This window comes from Nelumbo nucifera, chromosome 1, assembly GCF_055504915.1.
Source record: "Nelumbo nucifera cultivar China Antique chromosome 1, China Antique-T2T, whole genome shotgun sequence".
NCBI classification, from domain to species: Eukaryota; Viridiplantae; Streptophyta; class Magnoliopsida; order Proteales; family Nelumbonaceae; genus Nelumbo; species Nelumbo nucifera.
Genome location: NC_142649.1, coordinates 66,323,759 through 66,339,155, shown reverse-complemented (window position 1 = coordinate 66,339,155; position 15,397 = coordinate 66,323,759). Strand labels below are relative to the sequence as shown.

Below are 15,397 nucleotides of genomic sequence, written 5' to 3'. Positions count from 1 at the left end.
CTGTACATATTTGTATTTGGACTCTTTCCAAACTGAGCCTAATGTACAAGGACTAGTAATTGAAACCTTTCTGCCCCAATTCTGCAGAATGTTGGCATTGTTATTAACAGAAAATTAAACATACTAGATCATTATGATGTTAACGTTCTCTTGTACAAAAAAAGACTCTTGACAAACCTAATAAGCGAAAGAATTGCATTCTGCTTATAAAGTTCCTTGGTCCAACTGCTGAATATTTTCCGTGGTTGATTGTCTTATGCAGTCTGAGATATCAAAGGTTTTACTGACAGTTACTTTTTCTGTTTTGAACAGTTACTCAAGGAATTTACTCTGGAACAAATAAGTTTGACCGTCTTTCCAAGATTCTTACTGTTGTTGATGTGGTAAAACAATTTAAGCCACCAGGCTTATGGTTGAATATTCAGGTAAATGACTTTGAATTATAAGCTAAGATGCTCTGATATGGATATTGGTGCTTGAAACAAGGTTACAACTTTTAATTTCTTGAAATCCATGAAATGGATATGATGCAAGTATATGATGACACAGAACTTTTATTTCTAAACTTTTTTTAGGTTAAAGCACTATTTTCAATACTTTCCAAATTAGAATGTTCTAATTTTATACATTTAGTGTCCATGCAATAAATGGTACTGTATCAGAGCATAGTTGTCAATGTCAAGGCAGTAAGGTGAAGCTTGGTAACAAAGTATAGGCACCTAGGCAATGGTTTTTAACAAAAAAAAGTTTCAGAATGTGGTATTTTACAGGATATAATTCCCTAAACTTGTCTACTGTCTAATTATTTATATAGAAAAAATGATGAAAACATTTATCAACCAGCAAAATTCTAAGTTTATATTATCCTTACTAACAAACTAAGGAAAATAATTAAAGTGAATACAGTGGTTATTGGTTTTGTACAGCATATAGGACACATCATCAATTGAGAAGAAAATCTGCTGTGACCCCCAATGAAATGTGATAATACAAGCATTTGAAATAAAAAATGAGTTGATGTGATTTCTTGAATTTATTTCAAAAGATGGTGTATTCACATTTCATTGGGGGTCGCATGTGACCATGGTTGCAGCCGATCTTTTTTTTCTCATCAATTCAGCATCAAAATAGTTATTAGGGCAGAGCCCCTTATATGAGGGGGGAGGAGGGGATGGGGGGGAGGGGGGAGGGAGGGAGGGAGGGAGAGAATTAGAATCCATTGCATCAACAGGAGTCTGACACAGAAAAATAGAAAAAAATGGATTCAGGGAAATGTCCAAAATCCTTATATGTACTATCAAAATAATATCTTCATCTTGTGAATTCTGTCATCATAAACTTATATAAGATTGTATATAAATCTAAAAGTTTACCTTTGTTGTCTATAAACATTTTATGAGAGTTTCATTATTTCAGATAAGGAGAAAGAATAAAACCATATGAGAAGTGCTCCTCAAGAATCCAGGGGTGTTGGAATCAAACACATGTCTGACAAGGACACTTCATCTATTTAGGAGTGCCCATGTGACTTTGCTCCAAGAACTAGGAGAAATTTGTTGTGAACGAAAGATCAGGGGGTTGGAGTTACTGTTTTGACTGCACAAACAAATGATACATAATGTTTTTGTTTCCTTAGCTTAATTCAATCTCCCATTCTTCCTCCTAAAATCTTTAAGCTCTTGAGCTCCCAACTAGAAATATGGCCTTCAGTACACTCAACTTACTACTACTAATCCCATTTTTGATATCTAGGTGATCACCTTACAGACCAGGGAGGCATCATATTAATAATACATGACACATCCATACCTATGATCCCCAAATATAGATATGGGCATGTGCATGAATGCAAGAAACATGGAGACACTCTATATCCTAAAATCCTGGGCATGGATATGAGAATAGGCATCCCATGTAATATGCTTATATCATGTGTTTATATCTAGTTTTTGAAGCTAACTGTAATTTCTCAAGACTTATATCATGTGTTTATATCTATGATCCCCAGATATAGATATGGGCATGTGCACGAGTGTAGGAAACATGGAGACACTCTCAATATCCTAAAATCCTGGGGATGGATATGAGAATAGGCATCCCATGTAATATGCTTATATCTAGTTTTTGAAGCTAACTGTAATTTCTCAAGACTTATGTCTTGCCAAATTTAATTAAATTTCTAACGTGTGCAGATTTTTTTATAGTATAATTTGTTGAACATACTATTTTACATATTTTAAAAGTGTTAATCCTCGAAAGTGTTGTATCTTACTCTTACATATTTTATAGTATAATTTGTTGAAAATACTATTTTACATATTTTAACGTGTGCCCCTTGAAGCCTTCAAGGGGCAACCAACAGACCTCCAAACACCAAGTATTCCAGGTTGGACTAGCAACCTTTGATATCAATTTTACTTTCTAACATAGATCTCAAATCCCATCACTCATTCAAACTCAACTAAAAAAATGGCTTTCCTGATTCATGTCAGATTCACAAGATCCCGGTCTATTGAAAATAGGTGAGCTTGGACCCTGGAAACATGGGCTACAGGAAAAGTAATGAACGTATACCTTCAGTTTTAAAAATGGTGAACAGTCTCTTATAAGGTTAATTAAATTAGTTTAATCCTTTTGATTTTTGTGGGAATTTCAGCTAACCATTTTAAAGACCACTAGTCATCCATTATCTTTTGATTTTTCATTTTTCTAAGAAGTAATAAAGCAGTTTATTAGTATTAATCAAGATGGACTAACGAAAGATACAACATAGAGTTCCCACAAAGAAATGCAAGATGCTGCCTCAAAGACAACAAAGTTACAATTGAGCTTAAAATAATTGATCCCTATGCACTCCTTGCTTAGCTAGGTCAGCCAGCCCATTAGGTGATCTCCTCTCCCATTGAACTCTAGCTGTTAAGTTGGAAGTTAGCCACTTACATCCTCTCATTGCCCCCCTGAAAGACCAAGATACAGTCCCCGGCTCTTTCAGCCACCCAATTACCGATTTAGAGTCACCTTCAATGACCAATCTCTCTAAGTTCATCTCTTTAGCAACCTGTGCTCCCTGTAAATCTGTTTGGACCTCTGCACTAATTGCATCCCCCACTCCGATTCCAGAGAACAAAGCAACAATTTGACCCTCTACATTCCTGAATACTCTTCCAATACCAAAAGGCCCAGGATTACCAAGGCTACTATCATCGAAGTTTAGCTTGATGAAGCCTTCTTTAGGGGGCTTCCTGGCTACAATTGGCTTGTTCTTAGCTAAAGAAGATTTTGCAATCAATTCCTAGTTTCTCCACATGACAACATAGGAGAAGTGTAAAATATATATCCAATGCTTTAGTAATTAATAGCCCTATTCAGCAAACAATCCCAAACAGTAGCCTCATTCCTCTCTTTATCATTGAATATCCTGTTATTTCTTTCCTCCCATACTGTCCATACCAAATCATCCCTAACACATATCTATGATACTCTCCCTCCTCTTAGGCCACCTGAAGGTTGTAGGGCTGAAGAACCCCCAATCTGCAAAGGCATTGTCCATCTACATCCAAAAAGACCAAAACTCTTTTCACAAAGTTCCACAACAAAGGGGAAAGAGATTAGTAGATGGTAATAGCTTTCTCCATTAGCTTTGCAAAGGATACACTAGTTTGGGGAGATATTAAGGATGGGTCTTCTGTTTTGCAAGTTATCCGAAGTGTTTATTTTCTAAGAGAAACTTCCCAGAAAAGGGCTCCCACCTTGGGGGGAATGGGTTTAGACCAATTTACCTTACAAAAGAAAGGCTAAGGGTTAGAAACAAAACACAACTGATAGACAAAAGACCCTGAGAGTTAGGAGTCCAAATTCTAGCATCAGGTTTATAGTGATCCAAAGAAACAGGGTCAAGAGTTTTGAGTAGTAAAGCAGCTTGGTCAAGCTCAAAGTCTCTCAAGTCTCTTCTAAAACTAGATTCCAACTGTAACCAGAAGACTAGGAGAAATAAACAAACCTCTAAATGGTCCACTGAGATACTCTAGCATCGCAACCATTACCTACACATCCATAAATATTTCCTACAACCTTGTCCCAAAGCCTCTCCCTCTCTAAAGGTCATCTCCACAACCACTTACCTAACAAAGCTACACTCTTCTTCCCTATATTTCTTATACCCAATCCCCTTTTCTCCTTACTTCTGCAGACTAAATCCCATCTCACCAAGTGATCTTTTCGTCCTTCACTAGACTTCCATAAGAACTCCCTCATGATCTTCTCTACTTTCAACACCTCCCTTTATGGCATCTTAAAGACTGAGAGGAAGTAAACTGGAAGGTTTACTAAAGTAGACTTAAACAAAGTAATACGACCCCCAAAGACACATGATTCCTCTTCCAACCAAATAATTTCTTAGCACAACCTTCAAGAATTGGACTCCAAAAACTTCCTTCCTGTGGGTTGGCTCCTAAGGCCTCTACAACCCCAAACATCTCCTCCCCCAAGCTCAACCCCACCACACAACTCTCACAAAAGATTATTGTATCAACAGAAAATTGCAAGGTTGTAACAATCGTACTCTCTTTCCCAACTCTCTATCCAAAAAAGCCCAAACTATCAACTCTTGAATAAGTCTATTGAACACCTCGGCTACCAAGGTAAATAAGAAAGGAGAGAGGGGATCCCCTTGCCTCAACCCTCTGGTTGTTGGAAAGAATTCTCTAACCACTCCATTAACTAAGACCAAATAATGACAAGTTTTCAAACATCCTTAAATCTAGCCACACCACCTTTTTCCAATCAACCATATCATAGGCTTTCTCTGAGTCTACCTTACACACAAAGCCTTTCTTCCCCCTTTGTTTGAAATCCTCCACACACTCATTGTCTATCAAGATTTGGTCTATGATCCGTCTTCATTGAATAAACACCCCTTGGGAGTGGATTATCAAGTCCGGAAGGACTAGCTTTAATCTTAAGGACAGCACTTTGGCCAAGATTTTATAAATGCTAGTCACTAGGCTATTGGGTCCGAAATCTCTCAGTTGAATAACACCTCCTTCTTAGGAATAGTTGAAAAACAGTCCTCTTGATGTATGGAACTGCTTGAGATTAGATGCAAACCAGAAAATAAACAAACAAGAGATGATTAAGAGGAAGAAGAGGGAGAGAGAGTTGGCAGCAATGAGAGTTAGAGACAGAGAGGTTCGAACTAAACCTCCCTCTAACACTCTAAACATTTTATTAAGTTAATCTTTGAAATATTACAGAGAGGCCCTTGAGTGGGCAAGAAATTATAAAGACAGAACATTACAGAGTATGGGCCCAGAATAAGGCCGAGTCATGCACATGCTTGGTAAATAGAATTCCTTTTCCTAGAGAGCCTTTCAGATAGCACAAAATTCATTCTGCTGCTGCTATATGAGTATCTCTAGGAGCATGCATGAACTGGCTAATACAACTGACAGCATACACAATATCTGGCCGAGTCATGCACAGGTACAAGAGCTTCCCAAGAAGCCTCTGAAAGACCACTTTGTCTTCCAACAAAGTTCCATCCGAAACTGAAAGTTTGTGACTCCTATCAATGGGAGTTGCAGCTGGTCTAGCACCCATTTTTCCAGTTTCAGACAGCAAATCAAGGACATATTTTCTCTAGGAAATAAGAATCCCATCCTTGGATCTAGCAACTTCTATGCCAAGGAAGTATCTCAACTCCCCCAGATCCTTAACCTCAAATTCTGTACGGAGGAAAGACTTAAGGGCCCGAATGCCTGAGGCATCATCACCAGTCACTATAATGTCATCAACATACACAATGAGATACACTGCTAGATATCCACTTTTCTTCACAAAGAGAGTATGATCTGACTGTGTCTGAACATAGCCGAATTTAGCAAGTGCAGCTCTAAATCTCTCAAAGCAGGCTCTAGGAAATTGTTTGAGGCCATAAAGTGATTTCTTCAATTTACATACCTTTCCTTGCATATCTTTCCCATACATTTCTAGAGGGAGACACATGTAGACCTCCTCATGTAAGTCACCATTCAGAAATGCATTCTTTACATCTAACTGATAAAGAGGCCAATCAAAGTGAGCTGCCAGAGATAAAAAAACCCTCACAGATGTCATCTTGGCAATAGGGGCAAAAGTCTCCAGATAGTCAATCCCATATGATGGGCAAGAAATTACAAAAACAGAGTTTATAACAATAAGGCCCATTACAGAGGAAAACATAAACATAACATAGAATGACAGCCTATGGGCCATTCAGCCCATCTCCTATACACTCCCCCTCAAGTTGAGCATAGATGTTAATCATGCCCAGCTTGCCAGTGTCATGTTGAAGCCTTGCCTTGGAAATACCCTTGGTGAGGAAATCTACCAATTATCCTTCAGAAGTAATGAATGCAAGACACACTTCACCGGAAGAGACTCTTTCTCGAATAAAGTGTCTATCAACCTCAATATGTTTGGTTCTATCATGTTGTACCAGGTTGTGAGCAATGTTGATAGCAGCCTGATTATCAAATTTCAACATCATGGGTTTGTCATGATCAATCCCAAGGTCTTCCATTAAGGACCTTAGCCACAACAATTCAAAGACTCCATGTGCCATGGCTCTATACTCTGCTTCAGCGGAAGATCGGGCCACAACTGATTGTTTTCTTACTCCTCCAAGAGACAACATTACTAGCCACCAGACTGCAATACCCTAATGTAGATCTTCTATCATCAATATTTCCAGCCCAATCAGCATCAGTATAGGCTTCAAGTTTCAGATGACCATGCTTGGTAAATAGAATTCCTTTTCCTAGAGAGCCTTTCAGATAGCACAAAATTCATTCTGCTGCTGCTATATGAGTATCTCTAGGAGCATGCATGAACTGGCTAATACAACTGACAGCATACACAATATCTGGCCGAGTCATGCACAGGTACAAGAGCTTCCCAAGAAGCCTCTGAAAGACCACTTTGTCTTCCAACAAAGTTCCATCCGAAACTGAAAGTTTGTGACTCATATCAATGGGAGTTGCAGCTGGTCTAGCACCCATTTTTCCAGTTTCAGACAGCAAATCAAGGACATATTTTCTCTAGGAAATAAGAATCCCATCCTTGGATCTAGCAACTTCTATGCCAAGGAAGTATCTCAACTCCCCCAGATCCTTAACCTCAAATTCTGTACGGAGGAAAGACTTAAGGGCCCGAATGCCTGAGGCATCATCACCAGTCACTATAATGTCATCAACATACACAATGAGATACACTACTAGATATCCACTTTTCTTCACAAAGAGAGTATGATCTGACTGTGTCTGAACATAGCCGAATTTAGCAAGTGCAGCTCTAAATCTCTCAAAGCAGGCTCTAGGAAATTGTTTGAGGCCATAAAGTGATTTCTCCAATTTACATACCTTTCCTTGCATATCTTTCCCATACATTTCTAGAGGGAGACACATGTAGACCTCCTCATGTAAGTCACCATTCAGAAATGCATTCTTTACATCTAACTGATAAAGAGGCCAATCAAAGTGAGCTACCAGAGATAAAAGAACCCTCACAAATGTCATCTTGGCAATAGGGGCAAAAGTCTCCAAATAGTCAATCCCATATGTCTATGTGTAGCCTTTTGCAACAAGTCTAGCGTTGTACCTCTCAATAGTCCCAATAGCCCTGTATTTAATGGTAAAAACCCACTTGAATCCAACTGGATCCTTTCCTTCAAGCAAATCCACCACCTCCCAAGTACCATTTTTGTGTAGAGCATCCATTTCAGACTTCATGGCATCTCTCCATTCGGGAATCCCAAGAGCTTTTGATACAGACCTAGGAATGGGGTTAGAAGCAACTGAAAAGAGGTAGGCAAAGTATGAAGGAGAAAGTAGGTCATAAAAAAAGGTGTTTGGAAATGCAGTGTGTAGTGCACTTCCACTTTCCTTTCCTAACAGCAATGGGGACATCAAGATCTAGGAAGGATGATTCCAAGGGGGCTGAAGCAGTACCTGTTATCTCATCTGTGATTGGGAATGTATGAGCCTCATCTGTTGTAAGGGAAACTACTTGCTCATTTCTGGATCGCTGCCTTTGATACACTTTGGGATTATGGGTAGGATGAGGAGGTAAAGAAATAGGGGCACTAGGACAAGAGGAATGAAGTGGCTGATCCTCCTTCGATTCATTTGGTGAGGATGCAGGCTTGTCAAGAGACTCAATAGCGACAAGAAGAGGAAGAGCAAAAACTTGTGACAGACTCTTCCCCTATTGACAATGTCCTTCCTGAGATGAACCATAAAAAGGAGAAAGTTCATCAAAGGTAACATCCATAGAGACATGTCGGGTGCCAGTCTTTGGATCAAAACAACAATAACCCTTTTGTGTGGGGGAGTAACCAAGGAAGATGCATTTGTGGGTTTTTTGTTTAAAATTATGTCTCTGGGCACTTGGAATGTGAACATAACAGGTACAGCCAAACACACAAAGAGGAATCGAGAAGAGATCCTTGTCAGGATTAAGAAAACTGAAGGGGGATTTAAACCCTAAAACCTTGGATGGCATACGGTTTATGAGATAGGTAGCAGTAAGAACAGCATCACCCCAAAATCTTGTGGGAACATGTGAGGCAAACAAAAGGCTCATTGCAACTTCAACAATATGTCTATTTTTCCTTTCAGCAACTTCAATTTGTTCAGGGGTTCTAACATAGGAGCTTTGGTGAATAACCCCCATGTCAGAGAGATACAAGGATAAACTCTTTTCAAAATACTCTTTTGCATTGTTAGATCTGAAACCTTAATTCTGGTATCAAATTGAGTTAAAACAGGCTCATGAAATTGCCTCACAAGTCTTGGGACTTCATCCCGGGATTTCATTAAGTATATCCAAGTGAATCTAGAAATGTCATCAATAAACAGGATAAAATATTTGTAGCCCCCCATAGAGGATAAGTGGTAAGGCCCCTATACATCGGAGTGCACAATATGAAAAGGAAAAGAAGATCTTTTATTGCTCACAGGGTAATTGTTTCTACAATGCTTTGACAACTGACATGACTCACAATTGAGACTGGACACACTGACTCCCTTAAACAATTTGGGAAGTAAATGACTTAAAGCAGAAAAAGGTAAATGACCCAACCGACAATGACTCAACATAATTTGACTGATAGACTCTGAAGAAGTAGAACCAAAAGCAACATTCTTGGGATGATCAGAGCATTGGCCAGGGGTGTCGAGCAAGTATATTCCATTCGCTTCATGGCTACTCCCAATCACCTTCCGAGACTTCTGGTCCTGAAACACACAGTGAGAAGGGAAAAAGGTTATACAACAATTCAATGACTTGGTCAAACTACTTACAGATAATAAATTGGTATTTAATTTAGGTACATGAAGAGTAGAAGATAAGAGTATGGAGTCTGTAGGCTTGACAGTTCCCTTGCCAGAAATAGGGGCAAGAGAACCATCAGCTAAGGTGATTTTGTCACGACCAGGAAGCAAATCATATGAAACAAACAAAGTGGAAAGGTTGGTCATGTGATCAGAAGCACCTGAGTCTATGATCCAAGGGGTCTTGGGATTACTTGAGGTGGATGCATGGTTAGCAGAAGCCCTTATACCTGAGTGAGCAAATGCGGTGGTGGCTGGACTTCCAGAAGGGTTGGATGATGAAGTTACACTTTCAAGCTGGCTGATCATCTTTCCAAACTTTTCATATTCTGCTTTCATGGCTGCCAACTATGCATTGGCAGATTCAACCTCTGTATCTGTACTTGTTGCTGCATGTGCACTTCCTGTCTTTCTACTATCATTCTTCTTCTGGAATCGGATAGGGACAAGACTGGGATGCAATTTCCAGCACTTGTCCTTGGTGTGTTTTGGCTTCTTGCAATATTCACACACCACCTCCTTCTTTCCTGTGCCACTGGGAGCTCCTGTAACCCCTTTGGGTTTAATTCCCATATTTGCAAAATGATCATTGATACTGACTCCTTGAACCTGCACTTGCCTCCTACTCTCTTCACTGCTGATCAAAGCATATGCTTGAGACAATGAAACATCTTCCCTGGACAAAATGTTTTGCTTTGTGATGTCATATTCAGAATTCAGCCCTGTCAAGAACTCAAAGGCCCCGTTCCTTTCAACTAATTTCTTGTATGTTTCAGCATAATTAGGGGTATCCCATGTCACAACCTCTATCAAATCAATCTCTTGCCAGAGATTTCAAGGTTGAGAAGTATGCTTCTAGTGACTTCTCCCCCTACCTTAGATTCTTCACATCACTTCTCAGTTTATAAGCTCTAGCAACATTCAACTTCTGGGAGTAAGTTTCTGCAACACTATCCCAGATTTCCTTAGCTGAGTTCTTCCAAAGATAATGCTGACTAATCTGTGGCTGCATTGAATTCACAAGCCACCCAATCACTGTGTAGTTTTCTTGCATCCATCTCTCATAAGATGGATCATCCTCTGGAGGAGTTTTCTTGCTCCTAGAAATAAAACCCCATTTTCTCCTGCTACAAATATGGATTTTCACTGATTGTGACCAAGCCAAGTAGTTGGTCCCATCAAGTTTAACTGTAGTTACAACCAACATAGAATCGGCTAGGGTTCCCAAAGTCTGTCCATATTCAGCAGCATTCTTGTTTTCAAGGTTTGAGAAATCCATCATGCAAAGGCTCCAATTAGGATTTTAATAAGTTTTCCAAGGTACTGGGGTTCTTGATGAACTTAGTTTGAGCTGAATAGGCAACAACAACCAGCTCACAGAATCAGTTCAATCTTGATAACTGTAACAGTCCAGCTCGGTGGTAGCTCTTTCTATACTGTTTTAGCCTTCAAGGGACAACCAACAAACCCCCAATCACAAGGTATTTCAGGTCCCCAACAACCGTTGTCCCAAAGAGAAGAAAAAAAGTCCACAAGGGACAACCAACAAACCCCCAATCACAAAGTATTTCAGGTCCCCAACAACCGTTGTCCCAAAGAGAAGAAAAAAAGTCCACAGTCCTTAAGAGACCTTTTGTCAAACACTCAGTGTGCAGTAGTTAACAGCCTACTGTTAACTAGAAGAAACCACTTCAATAGTGTTCTGTATAGATCCAAGAAGAGGCTGGGAGTAAGAGAATCTCTGATTTGAACTTCAAACCAGGCCAAACACCTTGCTCTCTGAGATAACTTCGAAATCCTTTTCTCTGATTTCAAATCCGGCCAAACACCTTGCTCTCTGATTCTTCCTTGTCACTGAACCCTTCTCCAAGTGTGTAGAGACTTGGGCACCCTCCAATGACCTCCAAGAACCAGGCGAGTGACTATAAACTTTCAGCCCTTGAACCTCCTCATGCTATTGGCTGAACTAGAACCACATGAGGGTCACGCCAAGCAATGGCCCGCTCTGATACCAAGTTGAAAAACAGTCCTCTTGATGTATGGAACTGCTTGAGATTATATGCAAACCAGAAAATAAACAAACAAGAGATGATTAAGAGAAAGAAGAGAGAGAGAGAGAGTTGGCGGCAATGAGAGCTAGAGACTGAGAGGTTCGAACTAAACCTCCCTCTAACACTCTAAACATTTTAATCAGTTAATCTTTGAAATATTACAGAGAGGCCCTTGAGTGGGCAAGAAATTACAAAAACAAAACATTACAGAGTATGGACCCAGAATAAGGCCCATTACAAAGGGAAACATAGCATAACATGAAATGACAATCTATGGGCCATTCGGCTCATCTCCTCTACCGGAATCAAGGTTAAGAAAGTGGAATTAATGCTCGGACTAATAAAATGTTCCTTAGCAAACTCCTCAAAAATTGTCCAAAGGTCCAATTTAATTATCTCCCAACAATCTTATAAAAAGCCATCAAGTCTTGGAGCTTGTAATCTATCCATTGAGAACACTTCTCCCTTTATCTCCGCCAAATCAAAATCCCTTTCCAATACTCTTGCCAAATTCGGATTCATCCTAGGCCATTCCAATCCTTCCACAGTTCCACTATCACTCCCACATCATCTTGCCTTCTAAATACTATTTTGAAGTGAGTCACAAAACAATTAGCAATCTTTTCTTGATCAACCAAGGTTCCTCAATTAACGTCTAGTTTCTCTACAAAGTTTTTTGGAGAAAATTAGTGTTGCCATTCCCCTCTTTGATCCATTAGTGCCTCGATTTCTATCTCCAACAAATATCTTTCCCTAGAAAAGTTTCTTCCAATTTTTTTTTTCAAAGACTATCTCAAAACCCTATCTTCCTCTCTTATCAAACCTTCACTCTCCTTATCCAATTGCTCAATTTGAGAAGTTACATTTAGTTTCCTCTCCTCAACTCTTCCAAAGTGTTCTCTATTCCACTCTTTGATTTCACATTTAAGCCTTTGTAACTTTCTATGAAATTTTACACCTTTCCAAAACACTCCCCACTTCTACTCCCACCTTATGGATTAAGTCCAGGTACGGAAACCGCATATTTTCAACCTAAAGGGTTTGGGAGCACTCAAAAAATCTTTAGTTCCAATACTAATCAGGCAGTGGTCAAAAGTAACTTGTGGTAAAGCTCTTTCCACCACTCCTACCTAATGTTCTTCCCATTCAAGATTGAAGATAAATCTATCCAACTTGGAGCAAAAGGGGGGATTTGTAAGTTGGACCAAGTGAACAAACTCTACTAAGTAGGAATTTCCTTTATTTAGCTCACAATCCTCAATGAACTCATTAAACTTCCTCATGCTAATAGAGACTATCTGATTGGGATTATTCATCTCATTAGCATACCTGATCACGTTAAAATCTCCACCTAACATCATGGCCCATTCTACAATCCCCTAATTTCAAAGAGCCCCTTCCACATTTCACCTCTCTCTATATCTATTGGGACCATAGATGTTTGTTAGCACCCATATAAAGCTATCACCCAAATTCTTGAATTTCAAGAAGACCAAGAACCAACCTATTAATTCTCCCAAGGACTCCACCACCTCAGTCCTCCACATTGTTACTATACCCCTAGATGCACCCCATTACGGTACAAAGGACCAGCCTATACCGCTAGTGCCCCATACACTTCTCACCCATCTTCTATATCTCTGCGACTTTTGTTTCCTGTAGCATCACTATATCGGGATTCTCCTTCCTAAAAAGGTCCTTAATTACCCACCTCTTCCTAGAACTACCCAAACCTCTAACATTCCAACTAATTATCTTCATGTCAACTTATATCAAGGCCACCCCTAACCCACCCTTCCCTCTACTTCTGTCCTTTTCCTTCTTTCCCCCTTGCACTAAACTCTAAATCCTTTGGTACATTAATTTCAATCTCTCCAGCTCCATAAACTTTCTCTTCATTTGAGCTTCCTTCCCCCCTTCTTTTTGGAACAAAATTCAACATCCTTTAACTCTTTCACCTTCAGGCACAGCTCCCCTACAATTTCAACCAAAGGTTCCCCTCCCTTCTCTATAAGCTCCCCTTTTAAGTCCCTTTCGTCCTGAAGACTCTCCTGTTTTTCCAATACCTCTGCAGTAGTTTCTCCTACTTCTTTCTTCCTCAACAGGTCCTCAAAGGATTCACACACCAGTTTCCAAATTCTCTCTCTCCATAATTCCTACAACCATCCTCCTCATCCTGTATTTCGGCTCTACCTTCCAAACCCCTTGCAATCTCCTTTTGGATGCCTTCTGCCAAAGGTTGGGGCTGAAGTGTATCTGTTACAGGCACAAGAAACTCTCTAGTAGCCTTAATCTTATTGACAATTGTACCTGGAGGTAAGGTTTCAGCAGGACAGCTAGGCATCTGAGCACTTGGATAACAATCGACCTAAAAAAAATTGATTTTTCATTGTACAGGAGCTGGATGTACATGTTTTGTGCACACATATAGGCATATGTGTTCTATGCATACACCCTTGTGTACATTTCTGACTGAGGGTTTCTCACCCTTTTTTATACTTGATACAATCATCTTAACATTTAAGAAAAATGCAAAATTTCTATTGACAAACTTCTATGGTTCTATCTAAAGAATAACTTTTATGTTTTTTACCAATCCTATGACCTTGAAACTTTAAACATAACTTGATAAAGACCCAATTAACATAATTATAATACTAGAATTTCTAAACTCTCCTAGTCTGATTTAAGGCCTATTTTGATGCCTGCATCACCTGTGAGTAGCACAAGTCTCCAGTTTTCTAAAAGCAAGAAGGATAAATAGTAAAGGGATCTAGAGCCTGAGGCAGGAGACATATTAAGGTGTGTTGTTGATAGGAATCGATCAGCACCCTTGAAGACTTATTCTAGAAAGAAGGTCTTAAAACAGGTCCTGATATGGCATAGTGATGGTACTTGGGATTTGGACTGAATTGAACACCAAGGGTATTTTTGCCATTTTATAATTTTTCTGTAGGGTCCAATAATTGGGTTTGATCTTCTAGTTATAGTTTGTTTATGTTTAAAATTTCAGAGTCATTACATAAGTAGGATTAGAGTTATTGAGTCTTCTTTCAATTGAATAGGATATGACAGCTTCATTTGAGTCCCACTATGATTATCAAGTCTAACAGTTTGACTCCTAAGACTATTATGAGTCTAACAGTTTGACTCCTAGGATTATTATGAGTTTAGAGTCTATAAATATGTATGGACATTTTAGGCAATGAAATATATTGAATTTTTTTCAGCTTATGCTAGCTATGGTAAGTGATACCCATGCTCTAGAGTGATTCTAGGCACCCTGTGAGTGATTCCAAGTATTTTCTCTCTTCTTTCTCTTCCTATTTCCTCTCTTATTCCTTAAAGAAGCCATTACATCCATTGGCAGCCATAAAAACTCTGATCAAGAAGACCATTCAACATTCTCTAAGGACTAGAACTGAGCTGGTCCTACATCAGTTGTACATGTGAACAAAGTGAGGCTCCAGCTATTAAAAATAAGATTATAACTTAGCAATGGGATTCCCTGCAAACAAAAACTCCGCACACACTCTGCAAGCATGGGAATCCAGCCATACATTGGGAACATCTTCCCATGAATTTGACACACATGTACGGGAGATATTTCCAATGTGCAGCTGGATTCTATGTGTGCAGAGTTTTTGCTTGCAGGAAATCCAGGCTTGATAATTTATTACTAATCTCGTTAGATAATTAGTGAGAGCACTATGTTATTGACATGAGGGTTGTTACATGGTAGATTCAACTCCTCTGAGGTTAAAATGTTTAAACTCTAAAAATCATAGCTACAACCTATAATATAGTAAATTACCTATTCAGACATCAAACTCAAGGATAGAGACCCCGCAAAAATAGCTGTGAGCCTAGGTCGGCATTGTAAAACACTGTAGTAATCAATCGAACAATCTAACAGAACATAGAAGACAATGTATGCCACTACCACATCAAGAATTGGGGAACCCAATATTAGAAAGT

At 39.3% G+C, this 15,397-nt stretch overlaps 1 pseudogene across 1 annotated transcript in view; it reads left to right on the top strand.

The window, feature by feature from the left end:
* The window catches only part of LOC104594421 (glycerophosphodiester phosphodiesterase GDPDL3-like), a 40,326-nt pseudogene that overhangs the window by 15,344 nt on the left and 9,585 nt on the right, over positions 1 to 15,397 (top strand). The window contains exon 3 of the transcript XR_016080700.1: positions 313 to 425. The product of XR_016080700.1 is annotated as a glycerophosphodiester phosphodiesterase GDPDL3-like (transcript). The remainder of the gene's footprint in view (positions 1 to 312; positions 426 to 15,397) is intronic.